The sequence below is a fragment of the Capsicum annuum genome, chromosome 7, assembly GCF_002878395.1.
Source record: "Capsicum annuum cultivar UCD-10X-F1 chromosome 7, UCD10Xv1.1, whole genome shotgun sequence".
NCBI classification, from domain to species: domain Eukaryota; kingdom Viridiplantae; phylum Streptophyta; class Magnoliopsida; order Solanales; family Solanaceae; genus Capsicum; species Capsicum annuum.
In genome coordinates this window covers 133,655,317-133,661,416 of record NC_061117.1, presented here as the reverse complement: position 1 = coordinate 133,661,416, position 6,100 = coordinate 133,655,317, and positions in this window count along the sequence as shown.

Below are 6,100 nucleotides of genomic sequence, written 5' to 3'. Positions count from 1 at the left end.
AGAAGGCTTAGCCAGCGAATAGGTTAATTCCTAACATACACAAATTTGGAAATGAAAGTTGCACCCAAGCTCTATGCTCACAAATAACATCTCAATACCAATGCTGGATTACTCAAGCTTAACAATCCCAAACAATCCCAAAGTTGAGCAACATCCATACTAAAAATTCTAGGAAAACTCCTAAGTTGTTATTTACAATTGTCAGGATTCCAAAATTAAGATTAGAAGTCTAAATAAAGGGAAAAAATCTAACTCATTCTTACTATAAAAAACAAGCATATACCTACTGGTTCCCACCAGAGTCAAAATCAAAATGTAGCTAAAGAAACAAATCACAACAGAGGATAGATCACATGGTGAAAGCACAAACAATCAACTCCATATCTTCTGGAGGGCATAAATCATCAAAGCATAACTGAGAGCTCACCAAGGTTGTGAATAATACTAACAGTAGCCTAAAACTCAAACAGCTTTGAAGAATTTAACCTTAGTGTGAAATTGGTCAATCCAATGCTCCATCTGAAGCAACACATACCTATAGGCTCAGATTATCAAGAAAACGCACTCTATAATGTCTTATTAGGTGGAACAAATGCCGAAAAGTGAAATTTAGAAATCAAACCATAAAAAACAACCTTAACTCAACTAAGCCATGAATTGCATCATCAAAGAATACAGTACCAATATCAACATCAATGCAAGGCCAAAACCACTATTGAAAAATAAACTAGACAAATAAAGATGAGGTACTCTAAATTGGCCAATGTGAGAAGTGGATATAAGCAACATCACCCCCAATTTCACCAACATTAACTCTGCTGATCCTAGATCTATATCACAAAGAGAATGAAGTATCCAACTCTACCCTAATACAAACATTGAATCTATCACCTAAAAATAAATCCAACTCCCAGCAAGGTAAGCTTTAAACCACTTAATATCAACAACAAGATTATTACAAAGAGATGAAATATCCCAATTAAAATAACAAGTATCAACTTTATCAACCTTATAAATGGTCTATAGAGAAGGATAGGCAATGCTAAAATCTCTACAAAACAGAAGGTAGTCCTAGAACCTCAAAAATAGAAACGATCAGTATAACCAAATAGTCAACTCTAAACATAACAGAACCATGGTAGGGCAAACCTACCTTTACTTTCATAACCACATAGCCGATCAAACTATGCAAATAGAAGAGGAAAATGACCAACCTCACCTCACTAAAAGAGAGAAAACCATCAAATTAATATAGCCTTATAGGTGAACAAACAAGAATCATATCGAAGGGAATCCTAACAAGATACTACTAGTATAGTCATTAATCAAGTAAGAATCAATTAATATAAAAAAATGATAATAATAACTACAAAGTAATAACATAGATATAAGGTGTAGGTGGTACAAGAAATGAAAATCATTGGCAAGTGCCACTCTAAGGACATAAAAAGGCTAATATCCCATGGTAAATGTGATTTGAACCCAAATGCTACACCCTTAGAGAAGTATCCATAATGATCCAATCTATCCATTACTAACAAAAATAATATATGGGGTAAGTCTCATAATCATAAACCTTACATCAAGACACACAATCATCGATGAGAATGAAAACCCTAATTTACTCAAATAAAAAGTTAAAGGCAGGAAATAAAAGGCATACCTATTATGGTGGAAATCAAAAGTCACTAGCTTGATGTGCCCGGGGGAGTACAAATTTGAGCGGGTCCAAACATTGACTGAGCATCTGAATTACTTGTAAGGCAGTAAATATGTTGAATCTAATTGAATGTTTCACATATCTATGAGACTAATTTGTGTAAGATTAATGACTAATATTACAACATTAGTGACACTTCTTGGACCAATGATTGGTATCTTTGTATTCATAACAAACCATTGAATCCCTAACCTATCAATAAACATGAGCTAACCCTAACTAGTTAACCAAACCATGTTAGGGACACTCTATCATGACCCACACTAGGTACTGGCCGTGACGGGTATCTCAAACTAACCATGGACCTGAGACCACTATCTGTACATAAACTAAACACCACACTCAACCAAACAATGGCTATATTCCAAACCTATAACAAGATAGTATAAGATAAGCTAAAAGAAAAAAAAGATATATCTATAACCAATAACTAGCAACCGACCTCAAAACAACCAATCAATAGTATTTAGATGTGATTCTGGGAATGCACTAGTTATCTTACTATTATGCTATCTTAGATTATTTTTCCAAGACTATTACCTAAGTCATGCCCGTCATACCCTAGTTGTGTGGCATGGATGCATTATTCCAAGCCAATAAGGATTATTCTTATGTTTTGTCTAAGAGGTCTATTTCGAGGGGTTGTGAGTTATATCTCTCCTATATTTTATGATGTTATCTTGGAGAGTCCCTCGCCTGACTCTGTTTATGTAATTCATGAGTTTCTTCATAAAAAATTTTCCCTACCGATCTACTTGGTCTTCCTCCTGAGTATGATATTGAATTTGTTATTTCTCTTAAGCCGAGCACTCAACCTATTTCAATGGTACCTCAACTTATGGATCCTACAGGGCTTACGAAGCTTAATTTTCAACTTTATGGTATTTTAGGTAAGATTTTTATTAGATTGAGTATGACTCCTTGGGTTCTTTTATCTTGTTTGTGAAGAAGAATGATGACTTCTTACATATGTGTATCAATTAGAGGCAACTTAATAAGAAGTCAGGGAAGAATCGGTATCCTATGCCTCACATTAATGATTTATTTGATCAATTTCATGGAACAATGGTGTTCTCTTAGATTGAGTTGAGATTTGGTTACAATACATTGAGGATTTAGGATGAGGATATCGTAAAATAGCCTTAAGGTACTGTTATGATCGTATGATTGTTATAAGTTCCTAGTGATGTATTTTGGGTTGACCAATTCCCCAACCACAATCATAGATTCGATGAACTATATGTTCAGACCTTATTTGGATTACTTTGTAATTATGTTCAATGATAACATTTTTGTGTACTCGAGGAGTACAAAGTAGCATATGCAATGTTTGAGGACTGTGCTCGAGACTATGAGAGATCATTGACTCTTTGCAAAATTCTCTATGTGCCAGTTTTGACTTGAGCGGGAGACATTCCATTGACATATGATGTATAATAAGGTATTATGGTGTATCCAATAAAGATCTAGGAATTCATAATTAGGCAAGGAATAAATCTTATCTGAGGTTAGTAACTTTATTAGTTTTGCAAGTTATATAGATGTTTCATTAAGTATCTTACTACAATTGCAGCATCGATGAGCAGATTGAGTGGGAAAGAGGTACCATTCTGATAGTGTGAGAAGTGTGAGTCAAGCTTTGGGAAACTGTAAGACCCTGCAAAGTTATCTCATAGTTTGAGCCTTGGAGCGTGTTAAGTGAAGTATAATTACAACTTCAAAAGATCGAGAAGTGACTTCCAAAGTGGGAAATATTTTAAACGATGTAGAATTTCCATAATATCAACTTTTTTCCATGTAGAGAATTTAATAAGATTTCCGTCGATACTAAATTCACCAAAATACGATACTCGAGTGAAGAGTTAGAGGTATTTTAATGAGACAGTGTGCCACCTGGCACTTTAGCGCGTTGCAGAGCCAGTCAAAATGGCAATTGTCAAATTCCAATGAGCCTCCGTGATTCCACCGCATCGCAATGTCGTTTCTGTTCACAACCAAGGTGGCAACATGATTTCCACCAATTCTCACAAAGGCTCAGTTTCCCAATTGTCTAATTTTCAGTAAGCTGGAGCGATTATGGCGCGTCACGACAACACGTAAAATTGGGATTTTTCCAATTCTAAATTTTAATTCTAAGGGAAAAAGGGTCTTTTCCCAAACCCTATATATATACCCTTTAACACGAGATTTAGCACATTTGCACCCAAATATTGTTGGTTTGTCTCTATTTTCTTCAAGAACAAAACCTAGGGTTTCTAATCCAAGACCCAAGTCATCAAGATTCCTCCATAAATCTTTCGAGAATCATATAACATTAAAGAGTATATATATAGGGGTTGGGAAAAGACCCTTTTTTCCTTTGGAATTAAAATCCAAGACAGGAAAAATCCCGATTTTACGTGCTGGTACGATGCGCCAGCTTACTGAAATTGGACAATTAGGAAACTGAGCCTTGGCACGATGCGGCAGAAATCGCGTTGCCACCTTGGTTGCGAACTAAAAAGACACTGTGACATGGTGGAATCACGGAGGTTCACTGTAATTTGAAAATTTCCATTTTGGCTGGCTCCATGATGTGCTAAAGTGCTATATGGCACATTGTCTCACTAAAATGGCTTTAACTCTTCACCCGAGTGTCAGATTTGGGAAAATTTAGTATCGAACGAAAAGTATATTCAATTCTTTACATGATAAAAAGTCTATATTAGCGAAATTCTACATGGTTTAAAATATTTCCCACTTTGGAAGTCACTTTTTGATCTTTTAAGGCTAGAATTACACTTCACTTGACACACTCTAAGCCTCAGACTACGAGAGAACTTTGCGGGATCTTACAATATCTCTCTATTAGAAACATTCATATTCAAATGTCAATTGATAGGCTAAGAATACTGATTGACTAAGCTTACTTAAGGAACGAGAACATCTGAAACATGACTATGTGACATGGAACTACTGATATATTGAGATTTCATACTGAACATGTATATCTGATGCATGGAATACATGACTGAAGCCACTCTTAAGATGAATTATCATAATATATATGCATATCTGATGCATGGATCCATAACTGAGGTGATCTCATGAATGCATGACTGAATACATTGAAAAGCTAAACTTTTTCTACCGAACATGCATATCTAATGCATGAATACTTAATTCAACTATTTTTTTTGAATGCTTGACAAATTATGCAATGTTAACTGGTGTTACATTTTAAGGAGAGTCTGAACATACAACTGAATGAATCTAAGGACATGAAAGCATCATAATATTATGGGGTATCTCCCTCTTGGGACTCTATGTCCCTCTAAGAAAACTTCGCTGAAATACTGGGGTGGTGCACGGGGCACCTACGAACTAGGTCATGATTGATCATCTGAGATCTGAAACTAATGCATGACTAGATGGAAAGATGAGAGAACAAAATACATGGATCTGACTGTCTAACTGCTAAACTGACTTGCTGACTTTACTAACTAACTTATGTTGAAACTTATACTTAACTGATGTACTTCTTCTTCACTCTTTCAACTATACTCTCCTCTTTAGCTTTAAGTCATCACCATAAGTCTGAGTACACTTTACTAAACTCTAAACTGAACTACAATCAATCTACTCTAGAGTTTGGGCATAATAATGCACATGAATGATAAACGTATCCAGAAAGTCTGTGCCTGAAAGTATAAAACTGACTACTAATACTATCTTCTGGAATACAACTCTTAACATTCTTTAGTTTCTTCAATCATCATCACATACCTACAACGCTTTTGGACACATGTTTGTCTCACTAAACACATCATCTCCTTCTATTTCTTCATAAACTACTAAGATCACATCTCCTAACTTGCATACACACCTTCCTACTTAGTTTTAATCAAAAAACTTAAAGTCTTGCATGCAGTATTAAAGCCTATTGAAATTTGAAAAAGGTATGTATATATAGCTACTTACACATCAACATGACATCCAAGCCTATCTTCATGACTAGAGCCTCATGTAAAGCAAGCATCCAACAATGTTTCCTTTACACAAAACACGTACTCTCTCCTAATTATGCAACTTCCCAACATTAAGGAGGGTTCACTAAAAGGTTAAGAACATGGGAGCCTGAAGTATGATTCGGCACTATACTAGGCTAGGTACATAACTGAAGTCTCGAGATCTAACTAAGCACAAACACAAAGATGAAAGACTCATACGTCCCATAACTATATAAGAAGAACTTTCCTGATCTTTTCTGGACTAAAGTGCATAGAGTCAGTTCTAATACTGGTCACTGGTGGTACTAGGAGCGGCGCCCTACTCATGTGAATCTCTACCCTCCTGACCTAGCACTCTACATTCCTGCATTCTGTGACCTGACTTACCATA